Source organism: Oryctolagus cuniculus, chromosome 2 (assembly GCF_051225735.1).
Source record: "Oryctolagus cuniculus isolate XC-2025 breed Fujian yellow rabbit chromosome 2, ASM5122573v1, whole genome shotgun sequence".
NCBI classification, from domain to species: Eukaryota; Metazoa; Chordata; class Mammalia; order Lagomorpha; family Leporidae; genus Oryctolagus; species Oryctolagus cuniculus.
The window spans coordinates 99107417-99127495 of NC_142868.1; the positions used below are offsets into that span (position 1 = coordinate 99107417).

Genomic DNA, 20079 nt, shown 5'->3' on the forward strand with positions numbered 1-20079 from the left:
GGAGTAGAGAGCTGGAATTCCAACCAGGGAAGAGACGCAATTCAGGGGTAGGCTAGGAAGAGAAAGAGGGGTGAGGGGTAAGTTGTTAAAGTATTTGCAAAGTCAAAAACCCAAGGGGCTTAGCAAGATGGGGAGGAACAAGTACATAAGGGCTAAGTTGGAAAGAGGTGAGGGACCACCAGAGTCTGCAAGTGATTACGGGGTAAGTTTAGGGGACCCAGAGGGTGACCTTCAAACAGTGGCCTGAGCCCCAGATTAAAGTAGGGGTAGCAGGGAAGTGTAGGGGGCGGGGCATCCCGGGTAGAGACTGAACTGGCTCCCAGAATCTGCAGCGAGTGGAGAGAGAAAGGGGGCAGAAGGCAAGGGGTTCAGCAGCGGGGGAAGCCCTGGAAAGATGCCGGGGTGGCTAAGGGTTGGGACGGGGATGGTGGGGGAGGGGGGCTCCTGGAGAGCACACGAGTCGTGCAGCCGGAGCCTATGTCCACGGGACGGACCTGTATCGGCCATCCGGGTCGCGGGCGGGAACCCCGGAACCGTGGCCGCATAGCCACTTCTCCTGCACCGGGGGACCTTGGGGCGGGCTCCACCGCGCCTCCCTGAGGGACTGGAAGGAGGAGGGCTGCCGGGAGAAACGACCCGTTGACTGACAGCAGGTATCGCCCAGGAGCCTGCAACCTGAGCCGCCGGCTGTCCCGCGCAGGTGCCGAGCAGCACCGTCCTGGGAACTTGGAAGAGAGAAGTGACGCAAGCGCGCCGGGTTTGCCGGCCTCTCCGCGCAGGCGCAGCAGAACTGGCGAAAAGCGCGCGGCGGCGGTCCAGTGGCCGCAGGAGCCTGGCGTTAAGGATTCTTTTCCCTCCTAACAGGTTCCTGCGTTAGCAGCCGTGAGGTGGTCTCCAAGTTGGAGCCAGGAATAAAGCTGTGATGGTGGAAGAAGCCCTCAGCCTGAGCCTCTCAGGTCCGTCAGCGCCTTCTGAGTGGGAGGCTGGGACTAGGAGGAGTCAGCGGGTGTGCTGCGCGCTTCTCCCGGTTCCTCCTGCGCTCCCGGTCTTGAGGAGAGTTGGTTCAGGCATCTGCAGTCTCCATGGTAGGCTCTCCTGTGTGCATCCATCCTCCTTGTGTTCTGTTGTCACTGACTGTGCCAGTGTTTTATTTTTTGTCTGCACTTTGTTGAAACGGGTTACTCCCGTTAGTCCTGGAATCCTGGTCCGAGTCTGACCTCTATTTCCTTCTCTGACCCTGTTGGATACCCTTGTACATAAAGACAGTCGTGTGTGGTGCTATAATAGTTTTACTTGGATTTTAGTCGTTTTATTGTCATTATCCCCCTTCATGTTGATCCTCAGTTTCATTCAAAGTTGCTGTGAAATTCTGTTTCCCAACCACAAGGTCCTCTCTGACTTCTGATTGGATTTGCTTTTAGCTTAGATCTCAGCAGATCCCCAGTCAGGACGGACACTTCACCCAGGTCTTCCCAGGTGACCAGGCTACATGCTGATGGGTGCTCTAGCTGTAGTCACGCCTTTCTTGTTGTGCATGCTGAGGACAGTCCTGCAAATCACCCTCCCACCTCCACTGCTGCCCTTTGGGAAAAGCACGTTAGCCCTAGTCATGGCCTTTGAGGATCCCCCAAATGCAGTCATGAGATACATACCTGCAATACAAGAATAAACAGATTTAAAGGGAAATAAATGCTTATTTGTGTTTTGTAAAAAATTAAACAAAGGTGAGGTAGCTATTCTTCCCTCAGAATTGACTTAAAGATAATTTTTTTAGAGACTGAGAAAAATCAGTTGTTTTAAGAGATTTAATTAAGTGTATTTAAAAGCTATACTTTTTTGTATATTTCTGTCAACTCACATATATAAAGTGAAAACTAGTGTAAGGGAGCTGGCAGATCGTAGTAGGAGACATAGTCACCTCTCTCCATGGGTTTATAGATGGAGTACAGCAAGGAAACAGGGGTAAGAAACAGAAAAGAAGAAAACAAAAGTAGGACCTGAACATGGAAGCTTTAGTTATTCAAACTGGATGCCCCAAATATTGATGCTCATTTTTTAATTTTTCACCAAGCTGGGAAGATATGATCCCAAAGCACTGGTCCTGTCCTGCAACTGCTTTGTATCAGACAAGCGTCTTGCAGAGTATCTCTGCTCCCCAGAGTATCTTTCAGGCAGTTGGGAGGAGACCCAGGCTCCGAGAGGGATCAGGAGTGGGTTGAACGGGGGAGGTATATATTTGGACAGAGCTGAAGCCAGGCTTACTTGGGAAGGTAGTGACTTCAGGGCCTTCTTCCTGAGCCTGCGTGTCTCAAAAATGAGGTCAAGGGGTAGAGGGAAGGAGTGACTGGGAATGATGGGACTCACTGTGAGTGCAGCATGGATTATGGATGAGGCTGCACACATTCTGTCCACACTGTGCGTCTGATCTGTCTCCTGAGGTGGAGCAGTTTCAGTACCTGGTCACCTGGTTCAGGAACCACCAATGGCAGTGGGCAGGACCTCATTTGCTTTTGCTTTCTGAGATGTGTGCAGCTGCTCCTGTGACTGGACTAGGGTTCTGATTTCTCTGCCTTTCTTGACCACCACTCATACAGTGTTCATCAAGATCCTTGCATATCCCCTGGTCTCCAGATGAGACATGGGGATCATTTTCCTGTTGAAGAAATTCTGTATTTATCAGTGAGTAGCATAGTTCTCTCTTTTACCAGGGTTGCAGATATACTGTTAGTGTCCAGGAGATCCAAACATGCTCAAGCTGCTTACGTGTGAACTTGGCTTACACACTATACATTTCTTGACACTGCAAGCTAAGCAAGCCTGCCAGGCGTTGGGTGGACAGAAGCAAGTGGGTTGTGAATCTTGCATGGCCTGTCCCAGAGGAATCAGCAGAATGCAAAAGTGAGACAGGAATGAGTAGAGCAAATTGGGGTCAAGGAGAGATCCTGTACGGTATGGCTGGGTGCAAAGATAGCAGGATCTTGCTGGGCAGAAAGATCTCACAATGTGCCATCATCCCTAGCCCCTGGTTCCCTACCTGCAAGTAGCCACCGCTGCACCGTCATTTCTTTGTCTTTTTCCACTCTACCTTCTATATATCTTTTTCCTCTTTGGTTTGGCTTTAGCTTTTTCCAATTTTTCTAATTTCTTAAGGTAGAAGGGTAGTTTACTGATATCAGATATTGTTTTTAAAATATCCCCCATTCACTGGTTTACTCCCTAGATGCCCACAACAGCCAGAGCCAGACCAGGGTGAGGCCTAGATCCTGAAACTCCATTCCTGTCTCTCTCATGCACGGAAGAGACTCAGGTACGTGATCCATCACTTGTGTGCACATTTTCAGGAAGCTGGAATATTGGGCAGAACCAAGGCTCAAATCCAGGACATGGACATTTAAAGGGGCATTTTAACCACTAGGCCAAATGTGCGCCCCTAATTTTCTCTTGTGATCCTTCATAATCAGAAAATACCTCCTGTGAGTTCAGTCCTTTTAACATTTATTTAGTCTGTTTTATGACTTAGTGAATCTTATATGCATTTTGGCTTTTCAGAGTTCAGATATAAACAAGATAATATATTTGCCTTTCTGTGCCTGACTTGTGTCACATAATATAATATGCTCTATTCATGTATCTTGTCATGTGACAGAATTTTCTTCTTTTTCAATCTGAGTAGAATACATTTTAAGTCCATTCATGTGTTGGTGAACATGTTCATGGTTTTTATGTCTTATGTACTCTACATGGGAGTACAGCTATATCTTAAATATAATGGTTTCATGTTCAAATATATACTTAGTTTTGGAATTAATAAATCCAATGCAAGTTCTATGTTATGTTTTTAGAGGAAACTTCATACTACTTTCTAAGCTGTCTGATTTAATTTACATTTCCAGAGACTATTGTACTTATGAACACTTACTATTTTGCATCTTTTTGATAGTAGCTATTCCATCAGGTGAAAAGTGATACATTATTTTTGTTTTATTTGTGTCTCATCATTAATAATATCAAAGATGTTTTCATATGTTGACCATTTATATATCTTCTACTGAGAAATGTCTATTTGGTTTCTTTTCTTATTTTAATAAAGATATTTGAGTTATTTTGAGTACTTAGATTCCCTTATACATATTTGTTGTTAGCCTCTTACTTTCTAATGTGTGGCTTTTCTCTTCACTTTGTCATTTATCTTGCAGTATAAATATTTTTTAATTTCCTATAATCCCAGTAATCTGTGTTTCTTTTAATGCCTGGCTTTTGGAATCACATCCAATAATTCATTTTCTGGACTGATGTCTTGGGACTTTTTCCTGTTCTGTTAGTACTTTTCTAGTTTTAGATTTTATATTTGAGCATGAAATCTATTTTTTAGTGATTGCATATAAATATTTAGATGTAGCCAATTTATTTTGCATGTGGATGGCACTTTTTTTCAGCAGGATTTGTTGAAGAGACTACTATTACTACATTTTATGTTTACTACATTTATGTACCTTATTTGAAAATCAGTTAATTGTCAATTTTTAGGTTTATGTCTGGGCTTTCTGTCCTAGTCCATCAGTCAATGTTTCTGTTTTTGTGGCAGTACCATGCTGTAGCTTTGTAATACATCTAGCTTTGGTGTTTTTGCTAAAGATTGTTTTGGTGATTCTTAATCTTTCCTGTTTATACAAATTTTAATATTTTTTTCTGTTTCTGTGAAGAATGACATTAAAATTTTGATTGGGATTGCATTAAATATCTACATTGTTTTGTGTGGGTAGGAAGGACATTTTAACAGTATTATTTTTCTGATCTATGAACATGGACTAGCTTTCCATTGTTTCTGCTGTCTTCAATTTCCTTTATTCATATGTCACACTTTTGAGTATACAGATCGTTCTCCTTATTGGTTAATTCAATCATAAGTAGTTTTATTTTATGATGTTTAAATGAGGGCATTATTTTAACTTTATTTATTTATTTATTTGAAAGGCAGAGTTACAGAGAGGCAGAGGCAGAGAGAGAGAAGTCTTCCATCCACTGGTTCACTCCCAAAATGGCTGTGGTGGCCAGAGCTGGGCTGATCTGAAGCCAGGAGCCAGGAGCTCCTTCTAGGTATCTCAAGTGGGTGCAGGGACCCAGGGTCCTGTGCCATCTTCTACTGCTTTCCCAGTCCATAGCAGAGAGCTGGATTGGAAGTTGAGCATCCGGGACTGGAACTATTGCCCATGTGGGATGCTGGCACTGCAGTCAGCAGCTTTCCCCCTATACCACAGTGTGGCCCCCCACAATGTATTATTAATTACTTCTTTAATCTCTGTCATTTCCTTTTCTTGCTGATTTTCTTATTTAGTGTTTTTCCTAATTTGTTGAGCTATAACATTAGATAATTAAATTGTTTATTTGATATCTTCTTTTTTGTTCTGGTGGTATTGTGCTACATTTTGCTACATCCTATTAGCTTTGTATGCTGTTTCCTTATTTTCTTCAAGGTATTTTTAGCTTCCCTCTTTAGTTTTTCTTTGATCCTGTAGTTATTTAGGGTTGTATATGGCTTAGTTCCTACATATTTGTATATTCTCTAATTCACCTATTATTAATTTCTATTTTCAGACCACTAGGGTGTGAAATTATACTTGATATGATTTTAATCTTAAATTTGTTGACATTATTTTTGTGGCTTAATGTATGACCACATATATTCTATGTGTACTTTGGATGACTTTTGATTTTATTGTATTGTTCTTGGACAAAATATGTTTTTTTTTGTTTGTTCTTTTTCTAGATTTTATTTATCCCAAAAGTTACCTTTAGCAAGGTCAGAAGTACTTGTCCTTGGGAGCTTCCAGTTTTGTCATGAGGTCTTTGACTCTAATAAATCTTGCTTTTAAATCTCAAAAAATTATTTTGTATTTATTTATTTGGGAGGCAGAGCTACAGAAAGGGAGAGACAGAGAGAAAAGTCTTCCATCTGCTGGTCCACTCCCCAAATGACTGCAATGGCTGGAGCTGAGACAATCTGCAGCCCAGAACCAGGAGCTTCTACCAGGTCACCCTCACGGATTCAGGGGCCCAAGCACTTGGGCCATCCTCCACTGCTTTCCCAGGCCATAGCAGAGAGTTGAATCAGAAGAGGAGCAGCCAGGACTAGAACTGGCACCCACATGGGATGCCTGCACCATAGGCAGAGTCTCAGCTCACACCATAGCACCAGCCCCCAGAATGTTTTGTATATGTCTGGTAGGACCATTTGTTCCTAATGCATAATTCAGTCCCAATGTTTTCTTGTTGATTTTCAATCTAGATGATCTATTGTAGAAAATGGGGATTTGAAATCCCTGCCTTTATTGTGTAATAGTCTGTTTTCCTTTAAATTTCTTATATGTATTCCTGTGTGTTAGAGACAGAGAGATAGTCTGAGTTTAGGTGTGTGTATAATTTTATATCCACTTGATGAACTGATACTTTTATCACTATGCAGTGACCTTTGTCTCTTTGTTACAGCTTTGGCCTAAAGTCTGATTTAGGTGATCTGACTTATAGTTACCTCTGATTATTGTTGCTTTTCATTTACATTGATTATCTCTTTCCATCCCTTCACTTCCAATCTATAAATGCCCTTTAAAGTAAATGAGCCTCTTATAGCCTCTATATAGTCATATTGTTATCTTTTTTTAATTCTCCATCCATTGTTTGCCTGTTATTTAGAGAATTCATTTACATTCAAAATAATTATTAAGAGGTGAGGATTTATTACTATTTTATTAGTACTATTGTTTTATAAATTCATCTTTTTTTCATCTCTAACCAATATCCTTTGTGACTTGATGATTTTCTATAGTGACATACTTTGAATCTTTTAAAAAATCTTTTTGTTATCTTTATTTCAAAAAGTTAATGAAATTAGAATTAAAATATAAGTTTATTTTGGTGAAAAATATTTTGAAATTACACATTTTCCTGAACTTTTAAGAGATCCCTCATGATATAGTTGTTTGCCTAGTGGTTTTCCTAATTCTTCTATTTAAAAAAATAAAAATAAAAAACTCTAGGTTGAGAGCCTTAATCTGATATCATTCACAGACTATCCTTTTACTCCCCCTCCTCCTACATTTTATGTTGGAATGTCACATTTTCACCTTATACTTTGTATCATTTAGGAAATGTTGCAGCTATAGTTATTTTTCATTTATTTATTTATTTTATTTAAGAAGTAGAGATACAGATGGACAGAGGTAGAGAAAGAAAGAAAGGTCTTCTGTGCACTGGTTCTCTCCCCAAATAGCCACAACAGCTGGAGCTGGGGTGATCTGAAGCCAGGAGCCAGGAGCCAGGAGCTTCGTCCAGGTATCTCATGCAGGTGCAGGGGCCCAAGCACCTCAGCCATTTTCTACTGCCTTCCCAGGCCATAGCAGAGAGCTGAATCAGAAGCAGATTAGCCAAGACATGATCCTGAGACAAGAACTGGTGCTGACCTGGGATGCCAGTGCCACAAGTAGAGGCTTAGCCCAGTATGCCATAACTTCAGCCCCTATAGAGTATCTTTTAACCTTTTACTAGTGATATAATTTATCAGTCCTCCATAATTAGAATATTAGTGGTTTGAATCTGATACTGTATGCACACTGGCTGATGAGCTTTGTATTTTCACATGATTTCTTTTTTTATTTATTTTTATTTTGACAAGTAGAGTTATAGACAGTGAGAGAGAGAGACAAAGGTCTTCTTTCTGTTGTTCACTCTCCAAATGGCCACTATGGCTGGCACTGCACTGGCCTGAAGCCAGGAGCCAGGTGCCTCCTCCTGGTCTCATGTGGATGCAGGGCCCAAGCACTTGGGCCATCCTCCACTGCCTTCCCGGGCCACAGCAGAGAGCTGGACTGGAAGAGGAGCAACCAAGACTAGAACCCAACACCCATATGAGATGCCAGCACTGCAGGCAGAGGATTAACTAAGTGAGCCACAATGCCAGCCCCTCACATGATTTCTTTATACTAGTTAGTATCCTCTTCCTTCCCCTTGAAGAATTTCCTTTAGCAGTTTTTCCAGTGAATGGTGATAAACACCTTTACCTTTTTTTTTTTTTTAATAAAGTTTCTTTATGTTCCATTTTTGAAATACAGGATCACTGAAAATAATACATTGATTCACATTTTTTTGTTTACTTCTTTCAGGACTTTGAATAAACCATACCACTCCCTCTGGACTGCAAAATTTCTGCTGAAAAATATATTGACAGCCTTATTACAGTTCCATTGTACATAGTGAGTTGTCTTTCCAACACTACTCTCCAAAGTCTGTTTATGTCTTTAAGTGAAGAGCCAATTTTTCAAGCCATTTTTCAAATGTAAAAATGTGCATTTCCTTCCCTGACCCTCTGTCCTCCACCCTTCTTTCTTTACTCTTAACCCAAAATGAACCCATTTCCTTTCTTCAAAAGTTTTAGAGCAGGAATCTTGCATCTCCTGCGCTCATGCCACAGCCCTGTGCTCCTGCCTCAGGCCCTGACTTGCTCTGACACACACAGCAGCAGGCAGGGATGGTGCTGTGCCTCTTGTCCACTGCATATGCTGAAAGTTACTCCCTGTCTGAAATTCTCCTAGGTAAGGTACCCTGCACTGGTTTCTTCATGCTGGATTCATCCCAAGGGTTAGGGAGGTGGGGGTGATATTGAGGCCTGAATTTCTGAGGGATCCCTCCTTCTTCAGGGCAGTCTCTTCCTAAGGAGACATGTCTGGGGCAGGGTGGGGAGGCAGGAAGCACAATAGGAAAGGGGTAGATGAAATGTTTGAGAAAGGTGTTGAAAGTACACCTGCAGTTTGGGGAAGTTCCATACGAATATACTTGCTGGCCAAGGATGGTAACTGCCCTTTGGAGAGCTCAGATACAGTGCATGCGACAGAGCTAGGATATCCTTGGTGACCCTGGTATTCTAGCATTCATGCTATCCAGTCACTCCCTGGCATTGAATATGGGGATTGGCATACCAGTGTCATGCCCCTAGAGGGCAGAATCTCATTGTTTAGCAGCCTTCTCTCCAAAATCTACACATTCCTCTCCAGAGTGAGTCTTTGTCACAGTCTTCCTTGTGTCAAGGTCCCCCTCTTCTCCTGGCATTCCCCTTTCATTCTCCCCCCTCTTGGTGAAAAGTGACTTTCACTTGTGTCCTTCCCATGACTATAATTAAGATGGTTATTGTGCAAAGGCTAAGTCAGTTGTGTAGACATGTGGATGGCACCTGCCCCTTTCTTAATGAATAGAGCTCCCCTCCACATGCCAAGGCTGCTGTGACAGTGTTGGTATGTGTTAAACAGAACCCTCCAGCTTGCATCCCCTGTTCCCAGCCCTTACACCATTGTCACCATTTTGTGTTTTTACATTTCCATCAGAACCTTGAACTTTTGTTTTCATTTTGAAAGGGAAATGAGTTTATTGAGAAGGCTGAGAACACAAGTATCACATAACAATTTAGCTCAGTTTCTCCTATACTTTCAGGTGCAATGGAGAAGTCATTTGGGACATAGACTCCTAGGAGTACTTTCTCATCTGGCCTTGTACTAGGCATACACTTTGTCATCTCTTTCCCTTACATGTCTGTTCCTCCTTAATCTGTCCTCAAAACCTATGGCAACTTCATTATGGTGCATGATGTGTTAGAGTAAATGTCCCTTTGTCTATAGCACAGTCTGTAGCACAGGAATGCCCCTGGCCAGAATGTCCTCACTGTAGGCATATTACAGCCTTATTGGTGAGAATGCACATGTTCTTGTTAGAATGTGACAAAGAGTAGACATCCTCAGACATCAAGTAACAGCACTGGAAACAGCAATCTAAAGTCACTTGAAGTCATACTTAGTGGTCCGTCCTGCTTTACCTGCCCTTATGTGGGTCTTTTTGAGGTGACGTCACTTATCTCTTACCACTTATCTCCCAGATACTTTTGAGGTCTCAGAATCAAGAGATGTATTCTTCAGGTTTTCTGTTGTTGCTAGGGCTTGAGACACAGCACCCCTAAAGTGACAGTAGGAAACCAGAATACACTGCCCCAACATTCACTGCTCTTCGCTATTATGTGCTGGTTATTCTGGGAAACTGCAAGCACCAAGGAACTGTGAAGTGTGCTTTGTTAATAGAAGTTTCCATCTATAAAAAATATTAGAATTATTATCCTGTTATTCTAATAGTAGACTAGTATTAGTAGTGTTCTAACAAACATTTCAGGAAGAAGGGGGCTCTGGACAAGCATTACTACCAAAGAGGGTTTTTATCCATTTTGAGCCTTTAGCTGCTGACACATTAGATTGTGAGTCAGTTCTGTGTCCTTTCCAATTAGATTTCATTAGAATTACATACTTTAGTGCAGTAAGAGATTCCTTTTATATATTGCTCACAGATGCTACATTCTTTTTTATAATATGTGTTATAAAAACAAAGGCAGGCTAAACTTGTATATGTGGACTAAACATATGGAAATGTTACCCACAAAATCTGGCTCTTATAGTCTGCAGCTTTGTAATGTAGAATTCTCAGGGGCTCCTGTATGGCAAAGACTTTAGCTTGGGAGGTATAGTATAAGACTCAAATTCTAGGCCGGCACTGTGGCTCACTAGGCCAGTCCTCCGCCTGAGGTGCCGGCACTCTGGGTTCTAGTCCCGGTTGGTGTGCGGTTTTGTCCCAGTTGCTCCTCTTCCAGTCCAGCTCTCTGCTGTGGCCCAGGAAGGCAGTGAAGGATGGCCCAAGTGCTTGGGCCCTGCACCTGCATGGGAGACCAGGAGGAAGCACCTGGCTCCTGGCTTTGGATCAGTGCAGTGCGCCAGCCATAGCGGCCATTTGGGGGGTGAACCAATGGAAGGAAGACCTTTCTCTCTCTCTCTCTCACTAACTCTGCCTGTCCAAAAAAAAAAAAAAAAAGATTTTGTGCTTAACTTCTTGGAGGAGGTCTACTATGGGCCTGTGTTTCAAAAGTCAAAGTATATCATACAGAATTCAATGGATATGCTTTGAATTAGCCTCCAGCACTTCACTTTAGCCATGGACACACTCATTGTGTTTCCTTTAGAAAGAAGGTAAATATCAAGACTTTACTGCTTGCAAAGTTTTGTCTTACCCTATTAATGTTCATGGTGATTTATGGAGCGATTCTGCAGAAAGTTCTATGAGTGTTTATAGGGAATGAGTTGTGTAGTTTTATATGTACACATACACACACTCAGAACATTCCTTTAGCTCTTTTTCTCACGACTCAAGACTACTACGGTTAAATGATCTGATTATGGACTCAGTCAATAAATGTAACTCATTTTTACTGGATGCTGTTTTGATGTCATAGCCATGATTTTCTATTAATTTTAATTTTCCCATTCTACTGTACTTTTATGTTTGATCAAGAATAAGCCTAATGACTGAAAGGATATACTGGATTTGGAGACTCGACCAAGACAGCACTGTGATCATTTCGGAGTGTGAGGCAGCTACATGTAGCCTGTGAGCAGTACATGATGAGAAAGATGTGGAGGCACCCTGTGATGAGCTCCTTGTATGCATGTCAGTGTCTGCTACTTTAGATCCACTCATGTGTGAGCTCTGCTGAGAGGGAAATACTCTGTAGTCAACTGGAACTCATTCAGCCAAAACCTTGATTTTGCATTCCTACTACCTATTGACTGGACTTCCATGTGCATATTTTGAGCTTAATTATGCCTCTATTATCTCATTTCAGATAGTGAAAACTAGATAAAGAGAGTATAGATTATGATCAATGATCATTGTTACTAAGCAGCCAAAATATGATTTAAACTAAGATCTGGGGCAGGTGTTTGGCCTGGTGGTTAAGATGGTACCTGGGACACCTAAATCCCATGCTAGAGTGTCTAAGTTTGCATCTTACTTCACTCCAAATTCCAGCTTTCTGCTGATGCACAGCTGTCATTGATTTCTCAATGCCCCATTTGGAGACTTGAATTGAGTTCATGGCTCTGAGATACAGCCTGGTCCATCCCTGGCCATTATAGTCATTTGAAGAGTGAACCACCCAATGGGACTCCCTCCCTCTCTCTATCTGAAGCTCTCTGTCCCTCAAGTAGATTAATATAATTTTAAAAATACAAAAATTAAGGTCTGTTTAGCTTTCTAAAAATATGTATTTATTTATTTTTAAGTCAGTTACACAGAGAGAGCGAGACACAGAGATCTTCTATCCACTGGTTCATTCACCACATAGTCACAATGGCTAGAGCTGGGCCAGTCCAAAGCATGGAGCCAGGAGCTTCTTTCAAGTTTCCCATGTGGGTGCTTGGGCTGCCCTCTACTGCACTCTGAGGTACGTTAGCAGGGAGCTGGATCAGAAGTGGGGCAGGTGGCAGCTTAACCTGCTATGCCACAATGCCATCTGTTTAATTTTTAAACTTGAGTTGTTTGGGGACCATAGGTAAGTCTTAAAAGCACCCAAAGTGTTAATTTTAAAAAGCTGTGGATGTAGTTGAAAAGCTGGAAATTAGAAGACTAAGCACATTGATCTATATAAGATCAGCAGCTGCAAAGGATGATAGGCTGAATAAACCATCAGCTTCTCTTGACTCTTGTTAAAATTTTTAGCTGGAGGGGTCTGTGCTGTGGCACAGTGGGTTAATGCCCTGGCCTGAAGTGCCAGCATCCCATATGGGTGCTGGTTCGAGACCTGGCTGTTCCACTTCCAATCCAGCTTTCTGCTATGGCCTGGGAAAGCAGTAGAAGATGGCCCAAGTCTTTGGGCCCCTTCACCTGTGTAGGAGACCTGGAAGAAGCTCCTATCTCCTGGCTTGGGATTGGCACAGCTCTGGCCATTGTTGCTAACTGGGGGAATGAACCATCAGATGGAAGATCTCTCTCTCTCTCTCTGCCTTTCTCTCTGCCTCTTCTCTCTGTGTGTAACTCTGACTTGCAAATAAATAAATCTTTAAAAAAAATTTAGCTGGAAGGACAATTGACACCTTTTTTAAAAATTTGAGACAGGGAGATAAGAGAAACAGAAACAGAGAAGTCTCCCACCTTCCAGCCCAACTTACATATAAATTTCTGCAGTGCACAGGCCAAGGACAGGAAACACAGTTCTTCTCTTCCATGTAAGTGGCAGAGACAGAATTAAATGAGTGCTAACTTGGTGTCTCCTGGGATGCACAGTAGCAGGAAGCTGGAGGTGGGAGCCAAGCCAGGATTTGAACCTAGGTAGCCTAATATGGGACAAGGGCATCTTAAACCTATATCTTAATCACTAGAGCAATCACTAGATCAAATGCTCAAACTAGATCCACAATCTCAGGAGGCCAGAAGTATCATTTATGGTTTATATTCTTATGACAGTGAAGAGAATCAGGATGCAGGGAACTGTAAAATCCAAAAATAACAAGGATGATCTCTGTAGAGAGATGTCAGAGTCATATTGTAAATCCTGTGCCAGAGAGAACCAAATCACTCCTCCCTCTGTAACTCTGGAGGCCTCTTAGTCAAAGTCAGTTTCTCCCAATGGGAGCTTCTAGTCAGGTTTGCTCTTGCCCATACTATCCAACAGCTCAGTGATCCTGCTAAAGTGCTTTGTTGTGGGACATTCTCTTTGATACTTCCCTCTCTGAATTAAAAAATGACAAGGCAATGGATGCCTTATGTATTACTCATTTACAAAGAGACCTGAGGTGTATAAGGCAGGGGACCTTGTTATCAGGCAGTCAGAAAGGCTCATTTACAAATTAGGGATCGATGTAAATATTGAGGTCTATTGGATTTAAAAAAAAAAGAAAATTTATTTGAATGTCAGTTACAGAGAGAGGGAGAGACAGAGATCTTCTATATGCTGGTTGACTCCCCAGATGGGTGCAATGGCCAGTGGTGAGTCAGGCTGAAGTCAGGAGCAAGGAGCTTCTATTGGGTCTTCCACATGGGTGGCAGGGCCTCAAGCACCTGGGCATCTTCTGCTGCTTTTCCTAGGCCATTAGTAGAGAGCTGGATCAGAAGTGGAGCAGCTGGGACACAAAATGGCACCCATAAGTGATGTCAGCATAGCAGGCAGCAGTGCTATCTGCTACCCCACAACACCAGACCCAAAGATACTGCTTTTGGATGGAGATTCTTCTGGGCATTTTATTCCCTGTCTGCCCCACCCTTTATTCTCTTACACATATGTTCCAGGTAGATTATGTTTAGAAGATAATCCTACTATAATTTATTTCTAGTAAGGATTGTTTATCAAGATTAATAAATTTTAATGGTTTTAAGAACTTTGGATTACGTGCAACTGAAAGACCATGTTATAAAGAATTGGGTACTATTTTAAACACTTGGCATGTGCTAAGAATTAATAAAGTAACCTAACATGCAATGATGAAATTAAGAATCCAGCGAAGATGAAAGTCTGGGTAAACCTAAAAATGCATGTAGAGGACGGGCATTTGGAATAGCAGTTAAGATGCCAGTTACGATATCTGCTTTCCACATTGGAGGGTCTGAGTTCAGATTCAGACTCTGACTCCTGATTCCAGTTTATAGCCAGTATGGGCCTTGAAAGGCAGCTCAAGAATTTGGGACCTTGCTGTCCATGTGCGAGATCTGGATTGAGTTCCCAGCACAGAGCTCTGGCCAAATACAGCCCTGACTGTTCCAGCATTTAGTAAGTGAATGAAGAGATGCGAGCTCTTTCTTTTTCTTTCATTCTTCCCCAGCCCCATCCCTTTGCCTATCAAACATGCCTGTAGAAATTCATGGTGTAATCAGTCCTTGGATTGATAGAAATTCTCCTGAAGAGATGCTTACATATTGATTTAAAAATGTATAACTGTACTTATATAAATGATCATACTTAAAATTTCCCCTGTATTATCACTGTAGTTTTACATCATTCAAAACCTTTTTAGCATAGTGATTTTTTTTCAGTGTGAAGCAAAAGTATTCCCAAACTATTCCTTAGGTTTCCATTCACCTCTTTTCAAATGAATCCCAGTCTTCACTTCATTTCTCTTAAAAGTAGCATTTCCAACTAAGGTACAGAAAAGGGAAATTTTTCTTAGAATTGCGTATTTTATTTGAGAGGCAGAGGGACAGAAACAGAGCGATCTTTCATCACTTGTTCACTCCTCAAATGACCGCAATACCCAGGACTGGACAAAGTAGAAGTTCATCTGGATCTCCCATGTGGGTAGCAGGTCCCAAACACCTGGGGCATCAACTGATGCTCACCCAGGTGAGTGAGCAGGAAGCTGGATCAGAAGCAAAGCAGGGATGGTGCTGTGGCATAGTGGATGAAGCTGCTGATTGTGGTGCCGCCATCCTGTATGGCAACTGGTTCAAATCCTAGCTGCTGCTTCTAATCCAGCTTTCTTCTATGGCCTAAGAAGGCAATAGAGGATGGCCCAAGTCCTTGGGCCCCTGTGCCTGTGTGGGAGACCTGGAGGAGGCTCCTGGCTCCTGGCTTCAGATCAGCACAGCTCCAGCCGTTGCGGCCATTTGGGGAGTGAACCAGTGGATGGAAGACCTCTCTCTCTCTGCCTCTACCTGTGTCTCTGCCTCTCAAGTAAATAAATAAATATTAAAAAACTAATCAGGACTTAAACTGGCAGCCAGATATGTAACTGAATGGTTAAAAAGTTAAAAGCTGTTCCCGCTCCCCCTGCCCTCCTCTGGTGAACTTTCCCGACCTCATTAGACTTGCTCTGTATAGCCATTCTCTTTAAAGTTAGTTAGTGAGTGAATTACCCCAATGTAGACATAACCTTAGTTTCACCTAAGTAAGATAGAAGGAGTCACTGTTTAGAAATTAACAAACCTTCACAAGAAATCTATTCGCTCCTGGAACCCTGACCCCACCATATGTCCCTTATCGCCATTCGGCTGCATTCCTAGGTATCATTGAGGCAGTTCCTGTAACCTTGTTGTGTGGCCCTCCCTTTTGGTAACAGGAGGCTTTTTGATCCTCCCTGTATAGGCCATATGGTTCTCTGATGTCTAATCAAGCCCTTACTCGATATCCTGTACTCCCTGTATTCATAAATCAACTGATCGTAAAATCACTTAACTTGTATCAATTGTTTACTCTGTACCGACTGTTTGATCTATGCAATGATTGATTTTCTTTGTTTAAACGTGTATAAAAACCCCGACTCTCTACTTCTCGGGGCCACCTGTTCTCTTACACTCAGGGGCCCCAACATGTTGGATCATCAATAAACCTTACCCTTTGCTAATTTCATGAGAGAAAGCCTCTTGGAGTCATTCTTGGGGTGATGGATGCTTTTTCAACTCTAACATAACCTGCTGTACCACAGTGCCAGCCCAAAAGTAAAGTCTTGAAAGGAGTCACTCATAGTTGATCTACATTAGTATAGGCACTGTGGCCTAACAGGTGGGGCCACCACCTGTGGTGCCGGCATCTCATATGGGCACTGGTTCAAGACCTGGCTATTCCACTTCTGATCCAGCTATGGCCTGAGAAAGTGGTAGAAGATGGCCCAAATTCTTGGGCCCCTGCACCCACATGGGAGACCCAGAGGAAACTCCTGGCTCCTGGCTTCGGATCAGCTCAGCTCCAGCTGTTGTGGCCAATTGGGGAGTAAACCAGTGGGTGGAGGACCTTTCTCTCTCTCTCTCTGCCTCTCCTTCTCTCTGTGTAACTCTGACTTTCAAGTAAAATAAATCTTTAAAAAAAAGTTCTGTTCACTGGCATTTGTGTGTGTATATGTATATACACATATATATTTTATATATACATTTATATATTTATATATACAGATAAATGTATACCAAAATGGATTATATATTAAAAATAAAACATTTGGAAAGGGACTATTTTAAATCAAAGTTGTAGTATAATAAATTTGTGTCCTTATTACATAAATATTTGTATGTGGTTTATAATTCTTGATATGTTAAAAAGGCTTCAAGGATTTAGAAAGAATAATGTTTAATAATGTGTGATTGATATAATTACTGAACATTGATGGTAGTAAAGTTAGATATAAATTTCAGATTTTTTTCCAGTGTCATTATTCTGTCTTATTACATTTTATTCGTATTTCCAGATGCAAAAGCAACATTTTTGGTATAATCTTTTTACAGCATTAGTTCTCTCTTTTATAAAACTTTTTGGTTAAGTTGATCAAATTTAGGCATTTTGAGAAAAAAGAATCTTAGAAGGCCTAGGATCTGAAAAGTGAAAATCAGCAATTCAGATCAATAGAGGTTACCTGTAAATATCCTCACATAATATCTCAATAAGTTAGAAATTAGCATCAGGAAAACTCTTCTAAAGATGTTCCTTGGCTAGGTAGTCTAAAAGTCTAAAACTCTTAAACTGAATCATAACTTACATTATTTAGGAGAAAATGATTTTTAAAAGTCACTGGTCTTGGCTGGCGCCATGGCTCAATAGGCTAATCCTCCACCTTGTGGCGTCGGCACACTGGGTTCTAGTCCCGGTCAGGGTGCCGGATTCTGTCCCGGTTGTCCCTCTTCCAGGCCAGCTCTCTGCTATGGCCCAGGAGTGCAGTGGAGGATGACCCAAGTCCTTGGGCCCTGCACCCCATGAGAGACCAGGATAAGCACCTGGCTCCTGCCTTCGGATCAGCACGGTGCGCCGGCCGCAGCGTGCTGGCCGCGGTGGCCATTAAAGGGTGGACCAATGGCAAAGGAAGACCTTTCTCTCTGTCTCTCTCTCTCACTGTCCACTCTGCCTGTCAAAAAAAAAAAAAAGTCACTGGTCTTAAAGCTGTCAATGTCAGAGTCCATGTTGGACTGAATGAAGGGCATCTCTCACTGCTGCTCTTTATAAGGCATGGTTGGCGACACCAGTTTGTTTTTAGCTTCCATCATGGCAGTTTGTTAACAGAAAGCTATCTGGTGAGTCAGCAACCACAATTGTCACCTTTCCTGTGGGTGCTGTGTGAGCGTCTGGGTGACGTCCTCAATCATACCCAAGTGGGCTGACTGGGCCCTAGGTCCAGGGGTCTTAGTTCTGTTCCTCTGTAGCCCAGAGTTTGATGTGTAGGGCAGTGCTGCCTGGCTGGTTGCACCTCTGGGCCACGTCTGGCCAGCCAACATGGCAGTATATGGTGAGGATTTGTCTAGGGCAGCCTTCACCTTTGTCCCACCTGTCACTGGGCAGATGGTTTCCTTGACAAACAGTGACATGGACAAAGGTGTCATTGAAGGAGGTGAAGAAGTGACAGATACCAAAGATACTCTCTCTTTCAGAAACCTGGTATCCAGGCTAATGACCTGTTCTTATCCTTCTCTTTGTGAGGTGTTACTTCTGTGTGTCTTCTTCAGACTCTACCACTGAAATGAGAGGGCAAGGCCAAGACACCAGTTTTTACAAAGAGAAGTTCACTTGGGTGGCCAGCATAGGAGGTAAGGGCTCTTGCTCTAAACCACCTGTTTCCTTGTTGGTCAGGGAGGGCTTTGCCATAGGCACAGAACAGCAGCTGGGGGAAATTCAGGAGTAGTCTTGGGCTTTCAGGAATGGCCTTGTATGTTTCTTCTGTGCACTGGAAGATTCTCAGGTGACCTGGTCTTGTGATCAGTGATAGCATATCTTTGCATTGTTACACTTGGACACATCTGTCCTAGGAGATATTTTTCATGTACTCTATAGAATACTATACAGCAGTCAAAAACAATGAAACTCAGTCATTTGCAACAAGATGGAGGAATTTGGAAAACATCATGCTGAGTGAATTAAGCCAGTCCCAAAGGGACAAATATCTTATGTTCTCCCTGATTGGCGACAACTAACTGAGCACCAAAGGGGAAACTTGTTGAAGTGAAATGGACACTATGAGAAACAGTGACTTGATCAGCTCTTGTCCTGATGGTTGATGTACAATGTAATAATTTATCCATTTTAGTATTTTTTTTGTTCTAGTACCATTGGTTGAACTCTGTAATTAACACACAATTATTCTTAGGTGTTTAAATTTTAACTGAAAAGTGATCCCTGTTAGGAATCTGGAAAACATTATGCTTAGTGTAATAAGCCAATCCCAAAGGGACAAATACCACTTGTTCTCCTTGATAGGTGACAACTAACTGAGCACCAAAAAGGAAACCTGTGAAAGTGAAATGAACATTATGAGAAATGGTGACTTGATCAGCCCTCACCCTGACTGTTGATGAGCAGCTTAATATGTTATCCCTCTTAGTATTTTTTTGTTTGTTCTACTTAATACTTTTGGTTGAATACTGTAATCAATACACAATTCTTCTTAAGTGCTGAAACTTAACTGAAAAGTGATCGCTGTTAAATATAAGAGTGGGAATAAGAGAGGGAAGAGATGTGCAATTTGGGACATGCTCAAGCTGACTTACCTCAAACGGTAGAGTTAGAAACATACCAGGGGATTCCAATTCAATCCCATCAAGGTGGCATGTACCAATGCCATCTCACTAGTCCCAGTGATCAATTTCTGTTCACAATTGATCGTAATGAAAGGACTAAGAACCAAAGGGATCACATAAACAAGAATAGTGTCTGCAAATACTAGCTGATAGAATAAAAAAGGGAGAGAATGATCCAACATGGGAAGTGAGATACACAGCAGACCCATAGAATGGCAAATTTCCTAACAGCACTCTGGCCTCATAATCAGCCCTTAAGGCATGCGGATCCGGCTGAAATGCCCATGAGAGTATTTCAGGCATGGAAAGCCAAGACACTCTGGGGGGAAAAAAAAATAAATAAATAAACCTAAATGAAAGATCTCCGCAAGTGAGATCCCAGTGGAAAGAACAGGTCATCAAAGAAGGAGGTAGCTTTCTCTGAAGGGAGGAGAGAACTTCCACTTTGACCATGGCCTTGTCTAAATATGATCAGAGTCAGTGAATTCAGGGGGCTTCCATAGCCTTGGCAGCTCATGACAAGAGCCTAGGGTGATTACTGATGCCATAAACAAGAGTGTCAATTTGTTAAGTCAATAACAGGAGTCACTGTGCACTTATTCCTCATGTAGGATCTTTGTCCTTAGTGTGCTGTACATTGAGATTTAATACTATAACTAGTACTCAAACAGTATTTTTCACTTTATGTTTCTGTGTGGGAGCAAACTGTTGAAATCTTTACTTAATGTATGCTAAACTGAT

General features: G+C 42.1%; 1 long non-coding RNA gene across 6 annotated transcripts; it reads left to right on the forward strand.

Moving 5' to 3' along the window:
- The first annotated feature begins 622 nt into the window (after positions 1-622).
- On the forward strand, positions 623-18833 carry LOC103346222 (uncharacterized). 6 transcript variants are annotated; one of them, XR_011381295.2, is made up of 3 exons: positions 623-1085; positions 3221-3307; positions 18245-18833. It is a non-coding gene; the product is annotated as an uncharacterized LOC103346222 (long non-coding RNA). The 6 variants fall into 6 exon arrangements; XR_011381296.2 differs by having other exon boundaries at positions 18271-18832; XR_007913329.3 differs by lacking the exon at positions 18245-18833 and adding an exon at positions 11371-16647.
- Positions 18834-20079: the final 1246 nt, after the last annotated feature.